This window comes from Maylandia zebra, linkage group LG1 (assembly GCF_041146795.1).
Source record: "Maylandia zebra isolate NMK-2024a linkage group LG1, Mzebra_GT3a, whole genome shotgun sequence".
Classification (NCBI taxonomy): Eukaryota; Metazoa; Chordata; class Actinopteri; order Cichliformes; family Cichlidae; genus Maylandia; species Maylandia zebra.
Window position 1 is genome coordinate 28,341,310 of NC_135167.1, and position 22,245 is coordinate 28,363,554.

Genomic DNA, 22,245 nt, shown 5'->3' on the forward strand with positions numbered 1-22,245 from the left:
TATTATATAAAAATATTGTTGTTGTAGCTCCACAGCGCATTTGTTTAAGGGCACTGCTGTGATGACAAAGATTATGAATTGTAACGTGTTGCTGAGATGTCAGTGGTTGTTTGGAGTTAAAAGAAACAAAACAAAAGGAAATGATTTTGGGGAGGGGGTAGTTCTAATTTAACCATCAAGGACCTTGACACAAATCGGCAGTAACATTTAGAAGCGGCCTTTTATTACCTCTTTGGTTCAACAACAACAAACCCATCCTCCTTCACAGCGCCGCTGAACTCTCATTTAACGCTGGCCCCACAAACAACATTAATCCAGTTCCTGCCCAGCTGTGCACAGTGTGAGGTGAAGCTGGCAAGAGAAGAAGGAGGTGGACCGTCCCAATACCCTGTGGTCTGTACTTTAGCCAGCCAGCTGGTGTCATTGGATCCTTCCTGACTTGGACTGCAGAGGTGATTTCTCAGTAGAGGCCATGGAATTAGCATCTTAAACACAGTTTACTGGAGTCATTTTATCAGCAAGGCACTTTCACATGCAGTCTACGGGTAATTTGTTCTGGGAACTGTTCTCCAAAATCACAAACCAATACATTTGCACAAGGAAATCCTACCTGTAGCTATATCTAACTGCTCTAATCAGGTGCATCATTCAACTTCTAAAGGTAAGAGATAACAAGACATCGGTACAAAGTCTGACCAAGTCACATTTTAACTTTGGGGCAGTAAGCTATTATGGTTGTCTCTGCATGTCCGGTAGACACTTTTGTTGAACCACCGCTTTTCCTGATGTGAAAGCTTCTACATTAAATTAAGTCAATACGAGAAACAACAATGAACAACATTGAAATTTTAGAATCTGTATCCAGCAAAAAGGGTGAGTGCAAAAGAAACACTGTGTGGGTCAGCTGTGTGAGCTCGTGAAGTTAAGTATGAACTGTAAAAACTGCATGCTGTTTTTTTGTTAAAGCACAGTGGCACACTCCTTCTAGTGCTTACATAGCTATTGGAAAAGCCGAGCTATTTCCTCCCTTGCAAGACCAAAGGCAGCCAGGACAGAATAAACAGGCCTTTCAGCCCATCCTGTGGGGAATGTATTCCTTTTACCAACTACCACATGGATTTTAACATAAGAAGGTCAAAGCTGGGATTTTCTTTTGCACAAATAAACAAGAGAAGGTGGTTTATTTATTTATCGCTGTCTTAATATATGCAAAGTCATAATTAAGACAGAGAAGGGAGGGAAAGAAACAGAGGATGAGGGAGGGTGTTAGTGTTAAGGATAGCTATCTGGAGTCAGTAAGGAGGTGGTGTGCATATCTCTATTTAAGGGATATTCGATATTCAATTAAAAAAATAGAGTACGCGCTGTCGGAGTTAATTCGGATTCACATGAATTATCCCCAGTCTACATGCACTGATGGAGCCTATGTGCGCACTATTGAGTTTTCAGGGATCTGTGTGATTTGTCTGCAAAGTGTCTTCCCATCTATTCCATTCACCTCAGTCACATCCTTCACATCAACCCCTCGTCTCTTGTCTCATGAAAGGCAGTCCATTACTGAATATTAGCAGTGGAGTGAGGCAGCGAGATAAGGGAGGCTGCTGATCAAACACACAGACAAATCGCCAGTGACAGAAACACACATTTGTTGCTCAGCGTTTAGCTTTGATCTCTGACTCTGCCAAAAGCCAAAAAGAAGCAAATCTCAGCCTTTGAACTAAGGCTGTTCAGATGAGGTATCTCTCTCTCTCCCTCTTATGGAGATCGGTACACTCCACACATCATTTGCAATCATGCTGCACAACTGATACTGCCTACATATTCAGCAGACCATTGAAGAGATGGTACAGGGAGGAGCAGGATATCCACATCACTGACATAGAACATGACACTGGAGATGTTGATGCTTATTATTTGGGACTTTGGGCCTCTGGTGGGCTGACTGAGGCCCATTACAGTGAAACGATTGTTCAAGGTTTAACAGCAGCATCCTTATAAAACCTTCATACGCCTCTAAATCACTGTCAAGTCGGCAGGAGTATCAACAAGTAGTGACTGGAGCACTGACTTGCGATTATGTTTCAATTTTGTGCACACGGGCAGAGCGCAGACCCACACGTAAAGCTCCGATTAGCCTCGACTGCGAATCTTCCGATCTCTGATCTGCTCTGATATCGCATTTTATTTTGTTTGTATCCTTGCGATCATCAGCAAACACGTGCGCAAACATATTCACACACAGGGGAGAGTGAGATTGTTTTTGCAGCATAGAAATAACAGATAAGTGGCTGCTGTGTGTCTAAGCTGTCAGCCATGGATCATCTCATTTCCTGACCGGGCCGGCCCAGGCCCCCTGTGTGTTATTACAAACAGCCCAGATCATGTGACAGGGGAGGAAGATTACTGGAGAAACTAATTGAGGCTGTTCTGTGTGTTCTCTGATGGAGAACAGTGGGGTAACTGTTTGCCCAGGCGGCCTGATACTCGACCCTCCTACGTCCCCTGCAACCACAAAATGGCTATTACAAACAAAGACCCTGTCAAAGCCAACAGACCTGGCCAGCCTGTAGTGAACAAGATCGCTCCTTTGAAGCTTGGGGATTCCCCTTATCATGAAGAAAATGTATGGGCATGGGACCAGTTGTGCATCCACACACCTGGCTCAGCACACTGTTTTACTAAACAGGTAGCATGCTCCTCATTAACCCCATAGAATTACCAGGAAGGACCTTGCTATATGTGTTTTATATGATATACACTGGAGGGTGAAGTCAGCCTTGAATACTCCACTCTTAGCTTCATCCTCTCCCCGATACCTTGGCCCACCTGCATTATTTATGGCACATCTTGCACTGGCCGTTGTGTACAAGACCTGGCCGGGTTGTATCATCGGCCTTGGCACAGTACTCAGTGGTATTGGTACCTACAGTACAACAGAGCTAGAAGAAAAAAAAGAGGCCACTGGCAGCAACCAGCGCCCACTACTTCACACGCAAGAAAAACTGTCAGTTAGCATTTGCTTTGAGCAGACCAGTATGGCTGTCAGGCAGAGCTATTATTGTGATACAGCCCTGGGTCAGGCTGGAGCTCCAGGGTGAAACAAAGTCATCTTGTGTCATCACTTTCAGCTCTGCTTTTCCATAGATCAGCATGCTGTGAGGCTTTAACAAAGATAGAGTCACACATACAGCTATATCTCTTTTGACAGGTGATAGACATGGCAGATGCATTACAAGGAAGGCAATCAAATGATCTTATACGACGGGCGTGCTTAAACTGAATAATGGTGAAAGTGTTATATTATCTAAAAAAAAAATTAAACTGTCAAAGCGGTGAAAACATCAATCAGCGCCAGATACAAAACAGACATTTGTGATTCTGGCCTTTAGCCTTGAGTTGAAGTGACAGGCAACCATATGCGCAATCTGTTGATCACAATCTGTGATTCAGATCAGATCATTGGCCAGATTGCTCGCCCCTAAATGCATACATACAAGAAAACTGTTCCATAATTACTAAGAAGCATGAAAGGAATGCAAGAACAAGTCTCACACAGAAACCCCTGAAACCAATTGCATAAACAGTCACACGCATACCAACACCTATACCTACGCTTTCACTAGAGAAGTTCCAGGCACTGGCTGGTAAAAGAGAAAGTGGAGGGGGAGGGGTTGCAGTATTGTATTTCCACTAAGTATATATTGCCTGCGTTTTATGTGCAGTCGGCCCCAGGCATGCCCCAGTTCTAGCCTAGTGCCAGTGCCAAGGAGAGCCCAGGCGCCAACGATGGCTGTACAGGGCTGATAGCACTTTTACAAGTGGGAATCTGAGAGCCACTGTGCTTTTAAAGCTTGGCTACTTGTGCTGCATCTCAAATGACATCCTCTTGCCACAAATAAAGCAATAATCTTGACCACTTTTGTGTCATGTGTAATGCACTATGTGAAAGTAGAAGTAGAAGTAGAAGTAGAAGAGTAGAAATAATAAACGATGCCCAGGTCAGGAGTGGCATTATTTTCTGGGCAGCTGACCGGTGAATGTTGGCCTCATAGGCAGAGAAAAACACAGTCAAGATGTCAGGTTGCATGGGAATCCTAGCTTTAACTTAATAGCTTGCAATCAGTGGCTGCTTGAATTAAGTGCTTCAGGATGCACTTAGGCTCAAATTGTACTGATAAAAGTTGAACCAAAGTGAAAAGTGAACTGAACTGCAAGTTGTGCAGAGTTTTCTTAACTCTATAACCCACAATAGTAGCATTTTTTTGTGAACGCAGTTTTCTCCTGTGAACCAGAGTTTTTGCATAACTTGGTCTGAAGTTGAAATACCTGCAAGTTTATTCATCTGGTGATTTCTTGGACTATTTAAAAATCATTTGAAAAATTATCCTTGCAACATATGGAAATTATCTAATGACAAATTATCTACTAAGTTGGATCCTGCCTCTACCATGCTGGTATGCCCTGGATCATTTGTCATCCCATCATGCTAGTGCAAGTTAATCATGGTTTTATTTGTCTAAATAAGTATTTTTTCAAAACTCTGCAGACAGATGTTTTTCAGCAAAGTCTAATCTGGCCTCCCTGTTCTTGTCATAAACCTTCTGTATGTATATTCACAAAGTAGTCTCTTGATTGTAGACTTTGACAACCGTCAAGAGTCTTAACCAAAAAAAGGTTTGCAGTTATTGTACTTATTTGTTATTGAACGTTTTATATACTGGCCTCGCTCTATGGCTTTTCGGGCCTTTTTGAGCGTGCCGGTGCATTCCTTCTTTTTAAGAATATGCCAGATAATTTGATTTAGTTTGGTTTGTAAGTCTAATGATGTTCTTCTTCAATAGCATCAGAATCTCTTTGGCGCTGACAAAGTTGACAGTGCCAAAATACAGGTTCAACACTTGTATTCTACTTCAGATATTTTAAGTTCTTTTTTTTTCCAGGCAAAATGAAGCAGCGGGCCTCACCTCACTTGTCAGTCAAGTCTGATTACAAATGAGCTTCTGAAAATACTTATAAAAATGGCTGTAATTCCCAAATATTGAATTCAGGACTCTTGTTAAACTCCTTCAATCACGTAAAGTGGTTGCCTCTGTAGGGTTGCACAGAGGCAAAATTACAATAAAAAAGTGTCATTTTCTAGGCTAAAAAAGGATCAGCACTGGTTGTCTAGCTCAAACCACAGTTGTTTTAATATTTTTTCAACAGATAGAATTTTATTAAAAACTTGAAAGCAGAAGCAATTAGGTAATGTAAGAAGACAAAATTGTACTCATGATGCAAACCCTGAACCTAACCTATAAAGGGTTGAATGAGATGTGATTAAGAATCCTTACCTTAAATTTGGCAATTTCTCGTTTGAGATTATGTTGTCAGTCAGCTCCAGACAACGTCCAACATCGAACGTTCAGCAGAAATCAGAGGCTTTGTTTGTTCACATTCAAACTTTTTGCAAAACACGGAGAACTCGGCAGATTCTCCAACTTGCAACTGCACACACTTCCTGAAAAAAACACAGTGAACAATGCTATTTTGACACACAGCACGTTGAAAAAGATCTTCTCCTGAGGGATCAACAAACAGGAACAGTGACAATGGTCCTGAAGTGCATAAGAATATGACCTCAAATGTGTTGCTGAACAACTATAAAGGAGTAATGAGATTTTACAGTTAAATCAGTTATATTTATAATTAAGAAACTGTTCTAAAATCATCAGTGTCTGCCTATGCCTATATATTCAGGACTCTCTCTGGTTAATTATAGCCTAATTAAAGATCAGTCCATTTACCATGCCATACTATTAATGCACTGTAGACCTCTGGATATTTATACCTGGGTGGGGTTTTTTTGGTATATACAATAAAACAGGTATAAATATACAGCAGATGTTCGGGTTAAACAAACAAGCCAGCCTTAAGCGTTGATAATTTTAGTATGATAATAACTTGCGTACACATATTACATTTGGTTTTGTGTGATACACACCTGCTTCAGCTAAAAGTCCATATTTAGTCAGAGATATTTAGAATTACATCAGAGCTACGACTTAGCTGTGACACTGAAATGAGATCTAGTGCTCAGTGAGCAGCTAATATTCTTTGCTCACGTTGACTCTCCAGCACCCAGAGCTGATGATGATTATCCAAGTTGAAAGATCCAGATTCAGTGAACCGAGTAACTGTATCTGAAACATAAAGCCATGCCCATAACCGATGACTAATAAACCACAGTTTGTCTACAACACTAAAACAAATTATAATGGCTGAACTCTCCTACATTCGCACACTACAATACTTCTTCACACACAGAAGTTACTTGCAGACACTTATTACCATTTCAACTTAACATTCAGTTGTTGCACTTGATGACATCAAGTCATAGAGGCCACTGTCATACCTAAACTTTAGGATTTGCTGCTGTATTTTTGTAGAGTTGTTCTTTCTTACCATGTTGCATGCAGCAGGAATAAAATTGGATTCAAACATTTTTGCACTACTGGAAACACTCCAGTGTGTTTTGAGGGAGAGAGATACCTGGATCCCGAGGCAGGACAAATGATGCCCACTTCCTGGTGGTGAATGCAGTATTACCCGTGCTATTTTCAAATTGGCACAAACCAATATTGCACAGATGTTGCAGGAGCTGGCCTGTTAAAGACCAGCTACTGTCCCACGCAACAGCATCAGACATTTGCAAATTCACTATTGCCAGGTAATGTCTAAAACATTTCAGGGCTCCAGTGCATTTCTGAAAATGCCTCGAGTAATAGTCCTCCCTTCTCAACCTAAGTCTCCCAACCTTAATACAAATCTTAAATATCCTGACTATGAGTCACTAGCTCAAAAAGTACTGTAAGGACATCTTTTATGTGCTTAATAAGAACAGAAATGTTAAGATCATGTGCCTAGTTTGCTGCAAAGACTTAGTCTTGGTCTATAATGTGGGGAGAATAATGGGCAATTTGGTGCTTAAGGGCAATTATCTGTTTGGTGTAACTTTTTACAAGAAACATACAAACACCAAGCCTTTGTGTCACCCACTATTAAAGCAGGCCTGGATCTTGCCTGCCATGCTACATATTTCCATTTGTTTGTGTGATACATACCACCTGATAGCCTATTAGTAGCAAATGATAGTTTAGAGGTGCTAGCTAGTAAGTGGCAGGTATCTCTGAGATTATCTTTTAAACAATCCCTGACATAATCACACCTTATAAACAACTTTGCTATGTGGAAACTTAAAACCCTTATTTGTTGCAGCCCATATGGACCAGCTATAAGATTTCTACATGCTGAAGAAGAGCGGTAACAGCAGGAGTCAACATCTGCACGTTTACTCTCTTGAAGAGCAGCACAGCCAGCACACACACAGAGACTGACTCCAAAAAATGCTGGGCCTCTAAAAACACTGATTACAAGTAATGTTATATTTAATGCTAATAAATAAAAGCAAGACTAAAATATTCAATTAGTAAAGTTCATTTTCACTAACACACATTGTAACATCTTCACAAAACGCCTCACCGTCTAAGTCTAGACCAGGGGTCAGCAACCTTTAAGACCCAAAGAGCCATTTGGACCCGGTTTCCATGCAAAAGAAAACACTGGGAGCCGCAAATACTTTTTGACATCCAAAATGAAGATAACACTGTACACAGCATTGTTTTTTACCTTTTTTTTTTACCTTTGTGTGAACAACTAAGGTGTGTTGCTTATGAAATCCATGAAGTGCTATAGAGAATCATATTTTATTTATGCAATTAACACATTTTGAACTCTTAAAGAAATATAGAGGCGGACGCACCTGAGCAGCACCCGCAATCGCGCCTCGCCGCCTTAACGTCTGTGCTATCTGTGCTGTTGTGTTGGTGTGTGTCTGAGCTGAAAAGTTACAGCCAGCTGTATGCGTACAGCAACCGTGTGTGAAAAGTGGTCAATAAAGAGATGCGTGTTCATGGAAACATCGTCGGGTCTGCCGTGATATGTTTACAATGGGACTTCTGCTCCTGAACCTCTCCGCACAGCGTCTGCAAATCGGGGCTGTACAAAGTCACTTTCATCTTTACGCAGGACTGTAAGCTGTCATCTGTGAGGCGTGAGCGGTGTTTGTTTTTAACATAGTTCACGGTTGAGAATAGCTGCTGACATAATGTGGATCCGAAGATCCATAATTGGCCTACCTGGGGTTGAAAGTCTCGATAAATGCACAGGGTTAGGGTTAGAACTAACATAAATAAAATACACTTCAGCTAAATGCTTCTAATTTATTTTCCCAAACCACATGGAGCCGCAGGTTGCCGACCCCTGGTCTAGTCATTAAATAAAGAGTTTATTTTCATGTTGTTAATCTGCTCATACAGCACAGTTATACCACAAGAGTACACAAGAACATGCAAATATCATAACGCATCTCTAACTGAAAATTTAATACACAAACTCACTGGCAGGCTTTGTCTCAGTGCCCTGCAGCGAGTCAGAAAATATGCAAATGAGGGAAAATCTCCAATGGATTAAACAGACGCAGCAACCACTTTTACCAACCAAAACACTCAGTAATTTATTTACTTATGGCTTTGCTCTGAGTTGAATAGTCGAACACCTTTGCACTCTCTGAGAGACACAGCAGTCTGTTGCTTCTGACCTCTGTGTTTTGAGTAGTGGGTCGCCCACCTAATCACATATGAAAAACAAATTGTTTTTCTTGTTCTTTACATGTTATTCACACTATGCTTTTATGCTGAAATAGAGTAAACTCCAGGAATAACCAAACATGACACCCAAAGTTTCTCTTACACACAGAGATTTATATAGAAAGTAAAAATAGAGTACTTGAAATAAATGCTTTCGTATGCGATCTCCCCTACATGTTTATCACCATGTGCTGAAGGGTTGTCTCTCAGCAGCGTCAGATGGTTTTAGCACCACTTAAGTCATCGATCCATTAGCCCCTCCATTTAAACCTTCACACCTAATTGGTGAATCAAATAATACGATTTAAGAGGCTCAAAAGACACACGCACCTGCATCAGGGGTAGTGTTACTCTCTTATTGCGACGTTAATGCACCGCTCCTGGTTTAACCCCTAACTATTATTCCCTGAAGCACTTTCATTATCCTATTGATGTTATATGAACTCAGTTGCTTGTTTTCTTTTTTTTACACATATTGGACATATTAAAGTCAACATGTTCACAGGTTTGCTAAATGAGTGAAAGAAGCATTTAGAGCAAATTCGCAGGTACACTTCTGACTCATTACGCAATTAATGTTGTCATTGGCCATTCAGCGCTGCCGTAAATAATAATCACACCTCATTATGAACAATATTATGTTAAAGCTACTTAGCATGCTGTGGTGTACTGAAGTGAATTTGTTTATTTACAGCTGGCTGGCTTTTGATTACTCAACATTTGACAAGAACAAATTTACAGTCATGCCAATTTTCTTTGAAACCATCCGGCGTGCTAAAGACAACAGGGCTTTGATGGATTCTCTCAGGGGACTGATCATGTCAGCCAGATAACAGAACACTAGTTAAAAGACACATACCACTTCTTTTGAACACATTTGATTAGGTTCGTAAATTACTTGCATTCCTGGTGGAGTTGCCTTCAGGATATGGAACAACTTGACATGCAAATATGTCAGAATCAGAATCAGAATCAGAATACTTTATTGATCCCTGGGGGAAATTATTTTGTGATTAAATTGTGATTCTATCTTTGTGTGCGCTAACAGTGACGTGTGCATCCCCCTTGCAGTTTACTTTTAGAAGGTCTGGCATCACTTCCAAATACATAAGTGTCCTATAATGCTGACAAATAATCTGCAGTGAAGTGAAGGCAAAGCTTGCTGCTGTAATGGAAGAATCATACAGCCTTGATGTATTATAACCAAATAGCATATGAATCAGGCAGGGAAATAGAGAGCGAATTAGCATCGGGACAGGTCTCCTCCCCCAGCCTTCCGCTAGCCTCCCATCATTCATTATGATGATCAATGGCTGCTCTTTATGCCCTGACTTGATATTTCAGACTCATGTGAGGTGTGGATCATTAGGGAAAGCTTTTACCATTAATAAACAGACGTTGTTTACATGACTAATACTCCACGAGGCAATGAGGTTGAAGCATTTAGAGCAGGACATTCATCTTCCCCACACCAGTAAATATCACCCAGATGCTATTGATATTTACTGTGTTATAGAGAAAATGGCTGAAGTGGACAAGCTTCATCATGTAAGGAGGGAAAAACAGAAGGAAAAAATGGAAGAAAAGTTTTCAACTTTAACAGCAGAATAACAAAATGGATAAAAAGGCCATATGTGCAGGTTCTTTAGTTGGAATCAAACTGAAATATGGCACAAAAGCAAAACCTCAGACAATACGAGACAATAGAGTATCGGAGTATGTTTGAAAAAAAAAGGGGTGATTTGGGTTGGTCTGTTTTCTCAGGGAGTTATTCTTTGCTGTTCTTATCAGACCAACTAATATCCAACCAGTGGTAAACATGCTGTAGCACTGTCAGGTGTACCAGGTGATAAGGCAAACTCTCGAGTCGAGTCATGAGCGGCCACTCACGTAAACACAATCACGCTCGGATAAGCATGTATGCTCACCATAACATTATCCATTGTCACTCCTAAAATTTGATCAACAAGTGGTAGATATCATTTTCCAAAAGTGGTTACGATAATGGATGGAAACAGATTCAGTTCCAGATCTCAACCAACTTAAAGACCTTGGAAGATCAAACGCAGCTGTGTTCATTGTCTTTCACTATTACAGTCATATCGCCAACACCATCATCACAACACAAACAATGAGTCATTGCTCCAGCTGATTTGCAAACACTAGTAAAAGGATTCGGGTAAGACTGCCGATGTTGATGACGTCGCCCCTTCGATTCTCTACGTGCTCATCGACATGTCCACATTCACACAAACTACACCATATGCTAAGTGACACTGATACTAATTAGAAGCTCTTGGTGAAAGGTTAGTTTAAGCAGAAGCATCTGTTGACCTTTTTCAAACATCATAGCATACCAACAAATGCTGAGTGTCAGTAAACAATATTAACATGTCATGGTGGCAACATGGTGTCCTCCTAATGACAGGCCAACACAGCAGGCAGAAAAAGGAAGCACCACATATAATGTGTTACATGTACGACAAGCAAAGCATGTTCATACTCTATTGTGGTAGTCCAGTCATACACACATCAGCCATGTCAGCTATGTTGTTCCTGTCAGGGGAAGAGACCTCGGAGAGTCCCACGGTACCACAAGACATATATATCTCTTCTGTGCTTGTAACCGTGTTATATTGCAATTATGTCCTTGTTCATGCTGCAATAGATCAGGATACAGGGGAGTGTGTGGGATAGTCACTAAGGTGAAGGGAGGTGTGTTGGGTCACAGTGTGAAGTTCCCTGTAAGGACAGGTATATTTCCTTGTATTCCTGCTGGCAGAACACAGACACAGTTATTTTCCACCAACGCATTGAAATCGGTGATGACTGATGGCAGAAGACAGAGTTCTTCAACCCAATGGATTATCGAGATTAGCTTTTAGGTCCGCCTCCACGCGTTAGACCTAACCAGAAAAAGAGAGTGGCTTAACTTGTCATCCCTTTAGAGAACGATGTAATTAATGGGCTCTGATGAGCAGCTCAATCTCCACAGACAGGAAGAGATTGCCCTGGCTTTTGAGGCGAGGTGCAGTGTGTGTGTGTGTGTGTGTGTGTGTGTGTGTGTGTGTGTGTGTGTGTGTGTGTGTGTGTGTGTGTGTGTCTGTGTGTCTGTGGGACAGATGAGAAGAAGTAGAAAGAAAAAGAGAGAAACAGGCGTACCTGGCAAATATGTACGCCATCCCTCCTGCTCACTCGTCCTTGAAAACAACCTTCTTGGCTTTCCTCTCATTTCTTGGAATTCTTATCAGCTTTGGTTGTTATTTTATTAACGTAAACTGCAAAACTGTAGTTGAAACTGAATTGGAAAAATCCACAACCTTACAAGTACCATTAAAAATCATTTTCACATATATTTGCCAAATCTGTTGATTTGTTAGAGTGATACAGTGGAATGGAGCAGAGCTCATGTTAGGACTCCAGCGGTGCCGGTGAACGGTGCAGCACTTCTTCCTGTCTCCCCTGAGGATAACTATTTGAATCAGATTATGTGCGTTATTTCTGTCTCTAGTGACGTGAGCTCTCGGCATCACAGGAAAAGCTTTCGCACACGCGAACAGCTTTTTCTCCTGAGTGGTATATTTTGAAACAGCAGTAGTGATGGGGCGCTAAAAGAATTCATAATGCATGGTTGCACAATACATACATAATATTCTACGTCACCATCGCAATATGCATACGCTGAAGAACTATTTTTTGACCTGGGAAAATTGCAGGCTGCATGCCTGCTTTCGGGAATGACTAAGACAGTTAATGAGGAACTAAAACTACTACATGAAACCTTTTATTATTGTTGTTGTTGTACACCCTGTTTAAGCAGTGATAAATAAATGATACATAAAAAAGATGAGCTGATTCTTGTGTAAACCCTAGACAAAGTGTTAAACTGTAATGTAAAGCAGCAAGTATTATTTCTACTGCAAAAAGCTTTTTAAAAAATTGGTATAATAAAACAAAAATAAGTTTAGGATATTTAGTATGCTCCCACAAATGATGAAATAATGAAAACTGCTGAAAGCGTGTTCCCTGGATTATCTAGAAATAATTGTGCCACTGTTTCTGGAAAGAGATGTTGAATTTTTAAATACTACACTAAGTGCTGTGAGCAATTAAAAAGAAATGTAATTCACCTCCTTTTCACCTACTGCATGCTATAATTAGAGGCATCTCAGCATGACCCCAAAAAGAGAAATCAGTAGTTATGGGAAATAAGTGGATGGATAATATGTAGGTTTTATTAATAACATTATTTCAACTAAATAATATGTGTTTATATCGTCTGTTTTCCATAGCAATCCTAATTTTTGCCATTTTCTATTTGTCCTCTGCGATTTCACGCAGAAAATGTTGCAGAGTCCGTCTGGCTATCCAGAATCCAATCTCCTGATGACATCATTAACCCAACCTCATTTGAAATTTAAAGAGGCTGGGTGGACCATTCCCCCTAGTAATCAGTCAATACTGAGACTGTGGGAGCACTTAGTGGGAGACACAGATGGAAAAGCACAATAAAAAAAAAGCATGCTTGCAGGACCTGACTTAAAGTCAGATCAAGCAAACAAGCCAATGCTTCCAGTTAGAGGGAGGGTTTAGACTAACCTATGTCACGTCTGATCACAAACTCAAAGCTTTTATGCATTTCTTAAATAGAACGTCTTTGGTTCTGCTCGGGTACGTTCCACAAAGCACAAACAAACCCTTATATCCTGTGACAGTAACACAGATTCTGAAGCGTGTTAACAAAGTAGCAAAAAGGCCACTGTCACGTCACACTGAATCTGGGACAGACATCCAAATAGGTAACAGACCATGAAAGAGTTGCTGGAATGAACTAATCTACACTAAACTGTGTAAACACCTCATATTTACTGAGGTGTCTAGCTAAAGCGTGTACACTTGCATTTCATATTTATATCTATCTGAAGGAAATTCAAGCGGGAAGCTGGTGGACAGATCATCAGCAAACTGAGACATGGACATGGGAGGAATATTGGCTCAGTTTGAGCTTAGTGCTGTCCCTTTTTGAGTGCATTCACAAAATGCATCTGCCACTCCGACTGCATAAAACAAAGGTGGCATAGTTGGCGTTTCACTGTGTAGCGGGGGTTATTTTTTATATTTATGGTTTTGTTTTTCTAAGTGGATGGAGCACATTAACCAGTAGAAAGGTCAGACCTGTGTAATAACTCACACTAAAAGCAGACAGACAGGAGCACACTTCACTGCTGAGCCCTGTGTTTTTAATTCATTAACAGAAATTTTAAAAGGGACAAGCTCATGACCTTGGTTTAGAACATTTAAATGATACTGAACTATATGATTCAGTTTGCAACTTTAGCGTCGCTTTTTCCTATTTTAGTTTATTTAAGAATTCAAACAGATATGGACCTTCCCAATGCTGACATTAGGCTCATATACTTTTAAATTCCAAATATTTTCAGTAATTACCACTATGGTATTGCTGCATTGACACTATCATATTGCAGTTAAGGCATCTAAATGTATATAAAGCAGTAAATATTAAATTCCCAGCCTCTCACTGGCTCCCTCACTCTCTTCAGATTTCTTCTCTTTTACCATCAGAAGATGCATTCTAGTGCCTGCTGTCTGCTCACTAACATCCAGCTGCACACAGAGCTGCCAACAAAATTGGAAATTAAGTGAAAAAAGGACAGAGTGTAAAGAGTGGCTCAGTGAGAGGAGCTGAGCAGCACGTGCACCTTCAAAGCCAGAAGACCACAAAATACAACTTGTGAAATCAAAGGTCCACGCGACAGTACCGAGCACTAGTGATGAAAGAACATTTTACATTCGTTTCAAGATCTGCCGACTGAACAAATGCCCCGGCTGATATAGTTTCTGCATCTCTGATTAGTGTCCTAGTTCTACTACTTGTTAAAATACACGAGCACCTTTATAATGGTTCGGCGGCTTGCAGATCACTCTGGGGCATTTCGTTTCTTTTTCACCTTAGTCGTCGCCGTTTTACTGAATTTCTGACATTGCTATTTCTGTTTTTCCCGGCTTGCAGTTACCTTCTAATCGTTGCTCACCCCGAGTACACCCTCGCTCCAGTTTGAATTTGTAAAACAATATGAAGCAACAACAGGTGTACATAGATACTTTGTATGAGATGCTGATTTTGGCTCGGTTTATGGGCTTTACTTCTGTGAAAGTACAACTTTTTATTAGTTGAGCACCGTCTTTGGGATCGTCTCTTTCATCCTCTCTGAGAGTTAATATTAGAAACCGAGATATGGGGAGATATGGGGGGACGCTCCCTATAAGAACAACAGGAACTATATATGCACTTAATATTCTCTTTCTGACGAACTCGCCATATTAAGTTAGAAATATAAACATACAATCGATTGCAGGTTATCTGCTGTTGAATATAAAAGGCAAAAAAGCAGGGCATTACAGCCATCTTAACCATCCTCAAGTATGACATCATCCCGTCTGGGAGTGAGGGACGTAATGGACCTTCAGATGTCTTTAAACACTAAGAAAATACAGTAGCTGCGAATAATCAGTCCCTCTATCCTGCAATGCAGTCTTCACCTTGTTACAAGCACACACACTTTTACGGGTGAGTGACTGTGTTTTGTTTGCGTTTCTAACCGTGTGAATTTTAGGCCACAAAAATATGTATTTTTGATGTAAACAAAAAGTGATTGTTCAATCAACAGATGATGCTGTGCGCTAAAATTAATTATGAGCGCTTTCAGAAGAAGCTTCACTAAAGCTGTTAGGATGCAGCACGCTGAAGTCCTTCAGTTACCCTTCATTCACATGCATACCACACTCAAACTATGAATTTCACTTTGCTAGGATTTTTGGATCGTTACCAAATGTGCCTTGTGATATTGTTTATGACACACAAACGCACATACACACACACACACAGACTGTAATCATTAGTCATTCTGTCATAAAAGCAATGTCAGCATGAACAATAAACATGGCTCATCCAAAACAAGGCTTTTGTCTATCTAAAAGAAATTGTGTTGGCAGGCAGAGCCTCTAACGAGGCAATAACCAAATAGGCCACACACACATACACTATACTATATGTAATATGGCAGAACACGACTTCTTTACGCCTGTCTGATTATGGTAAGCAAGAAAGTTGCGAGAAATTAGCCTACGCACCAGACCCTCTGAAGCTAAAATGAAATAAGGAGTTGTAGGACACGGGCAAAGGGGGATGGGTAGATGAAGCACAATGGATCCCAGTTAAAGATAGAGATGTGGCTGGATTATGAGGGGAAGGTGATAAGGAGCACAAACAATGTGCTAGTCAATATCAGTGTTGGCTGACTCTTCCATACAGGGATGACAAGGTGTAGTGCTACAGAAAAAAAATGTTATGGTCAGGTGGTCCAAATTGCTCAACCATAAAATCCTAACTTGGGGAAATATGGACATTTCACACACCTATGAACAGTACTGAAGTATCCCCTGCCCTGATGTTCACACACAAAAATACAGAGACAGCTCAGCCGGAGACCAGATGGTTCAAAATTCTCTCACACACATACAAACACATGCTGGTGCGCATACACATGCCCAGTGACTGGTAAGCTTGGGATGCTGGGTTTTACAAGTCTAGACGCCATGCAAGCGGCAGGCTGGTTCCAACAGCAGACGAGCATCCCGATGCATAATTAACAGGCTGGTTTGGCACCTGACAGTCTCAGAGGTCACAGTGTCCTCTCCATTAGCCAGGCGCCAATCAGCCTTTCACCTGAGCACGTCCTTGTCCCAACAGCAGATTGCCCAGAGGACATCAGTCACATTATACAGCCCAATCAGAGGCTCAGACTCACACAAAGGCCAGAACAGAGACAGCTAGAGATAGAGTACAAGGTGATGTCTCCCAAATGAAGCCGAGCTGCCACTCAGGGTAGGCGGTGTACAAGACGAAACACACCCCGCACAAGGATACGACCTTCCACACGTTGAAGGTTTTCTACGATGGCAACAGAACAAAAACAAGGGCCGACTGATGGACGCAAGCTGATTCAACCGTACTTATGGTCCCTGTGGCAATCAAATTGTTTTTCCTCAATGCTTGATACATTTGTATGTCTATTAAACTGGATTTGCTGCAGTAATCCCGCTGATGGGTGGAAATGTGTTTCTTTTAAATGCCAGTCCCTTGCAGGTCAGAATAATTGTGTTTCTGAAAATGCCACAGCAGGTGTCACCGGCTTTAATTTATCTCGGACATTCTGTGGCATTTTGTGGAGACGTGTTGAATAAGTTTTGCTATATCAATAAAAAAATAAAAGATTAAGTGAACTTTTGTTTGAGGACCGACCCACCAACCTCTGCCTGCAACCAAGCGATAAGATTTAAAGCACAAACCAACAGCTCTGTCATCACAGTCATATTAGCTCTGCTGCAGTAATACTAAATACTTAAGTCAGCAATACCTTTGGTCTGATGGAAGTTCTAAAGCTACTTCAGACCGCTCACCAAACAAACCATTTATTCCCCACTCAGATGATGGCAACTCTAAATCTCTGGGCTCCCATTGACCTGGAACTGGGCCTCAACACAATACTGAAAGACTCCTTTGAGAGGGCCAGTACGGCAAGCAGGAGTAGGAGGGGTCTGAGGGCAAGGAAGCCAGGCTGGGGCATTACAAGTTGAGGGTCCCTTAGCTCCTGTTTCCCAGCTTAGAGTGATAGGCACAGGGAGATGAAAGACCCTCAAGCTCTGTGAATTGAGCTCTAGACAGGTCTCACAAAACTAGATGTGCTAACAGAGGGCCTCCTTCAAAACTTCAGAATGCCTCCTTTCAATTGGCAGGCCTATTGTCTTTCTTTAGAAAGGCAGTGTTTGACTTCTGGAGGACAATGCGGTGGATACATGGATTTGCTGTGGCTCAGTTGAAGGCTTTATCTGGGAGGGTTGAAGCTATAATGAGATTACAAATTCAACTTTGTCCTCTTCATGCAGTAGCTTTGGCTTAGAGTTTAAGTGATGTAACCACAGAAGAAACAAACAAGATGTCAATATTCGGTTAACGGCTCAGCTTTTAATACCGAGGTGCTTTTTTTTTTTTAATCAAGAAGACAAATTGGTAAAGGTGCTGCTTGTTGAAGTTGCTTCTGCACTCCAAGTTAATATGGCTATATATTGATGTTAAAAATGTATCTGTTGACTTAGGCAGGATTAGGAACATGTTCAAATCAAATGCTGGATTTCCAGTGGCATTGGAAACCATCTTTCCAGACACTTATAAACAAGGTAGGAAGTCACTGTGTTGACGGTTTACTTTAACATTCATTGTTAAACCGTGAATGGTATGTAACAAGAAGCATGATTACTATGTTGTGCAGAGGTTAAAGTCTTTCTAACATCTTTTTTTATTTGTTAGTTTGTTATTTTTTGCGATGCTGTTATGTGCACTGCTTAATGCAACCCTATCGATCCTTTTCTGATCACACCTTTAACTGAAATTTTCATGGTCAGGTTATGGTTGAAGGAAAACTAGTTTTGTGTAGTAGTAAAGGTTGGTAAAATGAGTTTTCTACTGTGGTAAACTGCAGCTGCTTAAGTTTGCTGAAAAAATGCTGTGCTAAGCAGTCTTAATGTAGAAACATGTCATGTTTCGCTGCTTAGTTGCCATTTATATTTACACCCACCAAACCAACATTTTCACACACAAAAATGACAGAAATGGAGTTGAAAACAATCTGAAGCATATGTGTTAAATTTCACAATAAATGTGCAAAACAGACACGAAACACTGATTATTGCGTGCTTAAGCACAGGCGCACAAGTGCAAAGCTTGTTGCCACCTTCTTATCTTTCTGTGACTACTTATTGATCAATGCAGCTGTCAGTATTACATTTTTTCAAACCTACATACACGCCAAGAAAAGACCAAAACATACAAACCGTTAATGGAAAGCAGGAGTCAGCGGACTAAAGTTTTAAAGCTCAGCAGAATCAGTTGTGTCCCATTCTATACTGGGTGATGACTCTGATGCACAAGTTTGTCGTTTGCCACTCAACAGGAGAGATTTAACTGCTTCACTGTTTTTATTTTGGCTTTGCTGGAAAGAAAAATCAAAATCTTTATGTTGTCTGATTTCTACACCTTCCTGTGAATGTAGACACGATCAATTTGCCTTTGAAGGCTTGTGTAATCCAGAGCTCGTCTTTCAGTGAGAACAGCTAAATCGCTAAGAGCACAATGTGGCATTATGTATCCACACTTTTGCGGTAGCTGACAAATCCATTCTAGACCTGTCAGTAGCCACATAAGCAAAATCATCTCTCTGCGTAACAAAGGAGAGTGGACATACACAGCCCCTCTGGCCTCTCTTGCCTAGTTTCCCTTTTGGTTTCCCAGCCGAGAGGACAGAGAGCTCAGCCCACACTTCCACCCTACTTGTCTGCCTATGTGGAGGTTTTGTGTTTAGTTTGAAAGTGACTTTAATCCTCTAACAAGTCTGAAAGCAGTTGGCCGGTCAGTCTTGGTCATGTGTCTACTTCTTTGATGATGCAGATGTGGATTTAGGCTAAGAGCCCCATTAAGTGGGTAGGAGTTAAGACATTTTTTCACATGCACGCCACCCGTGCAGACCTTACATGGTAGAGCTATGAATTTAAGAACCCATTGGAAGTGTGTCTAATATCTGATTAAGCTTGATTTACACCAAACCTGCATTCTGATTCTTGCACACTCTACTGAGGTTGGACCAAACAGAGCATTTTAAGTACTGAAAACATGAGACAGCAACTGTCTCCTGTGTTGGCAGCTTCAGATAATGTCCTGACCTAATTCTTCTGACATGTCCGGAGTTTGGATTGCAAAAATGGCTAACAAGGGATTGTTTAGGGGCAAGGACAGGCTCTGCTATAAAACAATTATTATGCCGTCAGCAAGTTAAAATGCTATTCTGATCTTTTGATGGAGTGCTGGATGTCAGGCAGACATGCTCAGTGTCTATAACGCGTGGAGATTTTTCTCTTACAGTTCAGGAGCTCATTTAAGTTGAATGAACCAAATCTTCACTTATTCATATATTCTATTAGTTGCAGTGGACTGTGTAATTAATCTTGAAGGGAATAATGAAGGGATCTGTCACTGGGTAACAACCAGAGATCTACTGGAAGAGAAACCATGCCGACAAAACCATTACACATCCACAAGTTATCCAAACTATACATTTCAAAACACTTTCTCATCTGTGCAACGTTGTGATGGGGAAAAATATTCTTTTGGGGACATTATTCATGTTAATCGATTCATCTAAAATATTACCTACTACCTAAAACAATGTCTCAGCTTAATACATCATTGAGTGTAGCCACCCAGTCTGGCTTACAGCAAGCACTCACTGGATTTCGTTGACCAGTCAACAAGAGAAGCAAGTTTCAAGTCACATATCTGACAGGACAAGTGAGAGAACAGCAAAATCTAGACCAGACAGGGAAGTTCATTTAAAGTGCATACTTCCTGTGAGGGATGTGTCAATAGGCAAAACCTTAGCTAATACCCCCTAGTGCTGTGAAAGTCCAAGTGCCTGAGACACAACTTTAAAGTTAACTGTACAGATTAAACAAATCTAATCTGTACAAATCCTATGCTAAATGATAAATAATATGCTATTTATGCTGATAAAACCTCTGAAGAAAAAGAGATATTTCACACCAGTGGTGAAACACATTATGAATGAAAGCCAAATGGATTGTTAACATGACCTTACTCTACATCCTTACAATGTTTTATCAGAACCTTTTGCGCTATCATGTTATAGACACACACACACGCATGTAAATGGCACTAAAAACATGACTGCCTTGGCGGAAGGTAATTAAAGTCAAACCAAGAGGCTTAAAGACCATTATTTTAAAAGCTCTTAGAACTGTGTAATATTTTGTGTAATGTTGTTTTTCTAAGCTCCTACCAACTAAACTTTTAATCTGTCTTCAATACATGTTCGAATTATTTGTCATTATTTTTAGACAGTAGCCTCATGTGAAAAGTCATCCAGGGTCCGTGTAACATTTGATATGAATGTTATTGAATTTTAAATTCAATAACAATACACAGGAAAATACTGAATATAATTTTAAATACCATTTGAAAAACAAATACAAAAGAAGAGGCTTAGAACAATGCTGATTCATGCAAGTGTATTCAGCTACAGGCCCTGATTATTTTCTGTGGACTGGCTCCACAATTCATTGCTGATTAACTAAGTCACCACTATTTCTCTTTAATTGTTGGTAAACGTCTGTCAGCTTCAATCTGGGACTTTACAAGAACACTTTTTAGAGAGAAATAATTGTTTTCCTGGTAAATTAACACTTAATGTTGCAGATATGCAGGAAGGCTTGCTGCCTAGTTCCAACACAAACATTACCATTATACTGGATTTTTATAAATTTCATGATAATTTAACAGACAGCGCCTGCATAAGGTGGTTGTGGCAGTAATGATGAAGCCGACCACATATTTCACTCTTTCAAACACTTTTCTTTATTCAACACACCTCGGCTGTAGCCTTTCAGATGCCAGCCACACATACACAATAACAAAAACTCCTCAGGTCCCAGCACGTTTAATAGAGGAGGCGTGATGAGCTGGTCGAGCTCAGGTGTGTCTGCCACCCCCGCAGCTGCGCCACGAACCACGCCCTGTCAGAGTCAAATCCAATCTAATCCCACTTTATGTATAAAGCACTTTAAAAACAACATGGTTGACCAAAGTACTTTCCAAAGACAGTGACAGTGGTTAAATCGGGTAATAGCTGTGGTTAACATTGGCATGTGCATTTCCCCAGGTAACATTTATAACTATTTAAATACTTAAATGTTGTTGAAATGGGAGCTTTAGTAATCTCACAAAAATCCATCATCAAGACCAGCATGTCAGTCTTTAAGATGCTCTGAGAAGTTTGCTATGCTACTGCTCATTTGTTCAGCTGCTAGTGAGGGGAGGGGCTGTGTTCCTACCAGTCTCTATGCACTGCTGTTAACTTTTGTCTCTCCTGGAGGGCAGTGTTGATAGCAGTACTGTGACAAATGAGTGTCTAATCCAGGCAACGTTATTTATCATACTAAAAAAGTGCTGATTCTTGTCTCATCCCAAGTAGACACTGTGAAGCATCAGCTACACAATAAACTGTTTGCATCCCACAAATTATTGTAATAAAAACTGCACATGTGTATTTAAATCGTATCGCTCATGCGCTAACAGCAACAAATATGTTTAAATTCAAAAACAAAATCTGAAAAAATATTTGCTTACACCACATTGGTGAGTTACTTACTGACCTGAGTCTTGTTTATCAGTAACCATACTCAAGCGAGCGCCTATTCTGGCCTAAAAAAAGAGTGCCCATTGCTAAAAAGCGGTCTCTGTTGGCCGTGTTTTCTTACAAACTAGCACCAGCGCCTGCATCTCACCAGCTAACAGCTACATTTTGGCTCTGTGTCACGACTGTGGAGCTCCTCATTTTTTCCTTTGTGCATCGGTGTGTGGCTGTATGTGTGGCTCTACTGAAAATATGTTGTGTCACAGGATCGCCTC

General features: G+C 40.7%; 1 long non-coding RNA gene across 1 annotated transcript in view; it reads right to left on the bottom strand.

Moving 5' to 3' along the window:
* The window catches only part of LOC143418674 (uncharacterized), a 110,028-nt gene extending 97,981 nt beyond the window's left edge, over nucleotides 1–12,047 (bottom strand). The window contains exons 1-2 of the long non-coding RNA XR_013098709.1: nucleotides 11,850–12,047; nucleotides 5,334–5,500 (exon numbers count right to left, since the gene is read on the bottom strand). This is a non-coding gene — a long non-coding RNA (uncharacterized LOC143418674). The remainder of the gene's footprint in view (nucleotides 1–5,333; nucleotides 5,501–11,849) is intronic.
* Nucleotides 12,048–22,245: the final 10,198 nt, after the last annotated feature.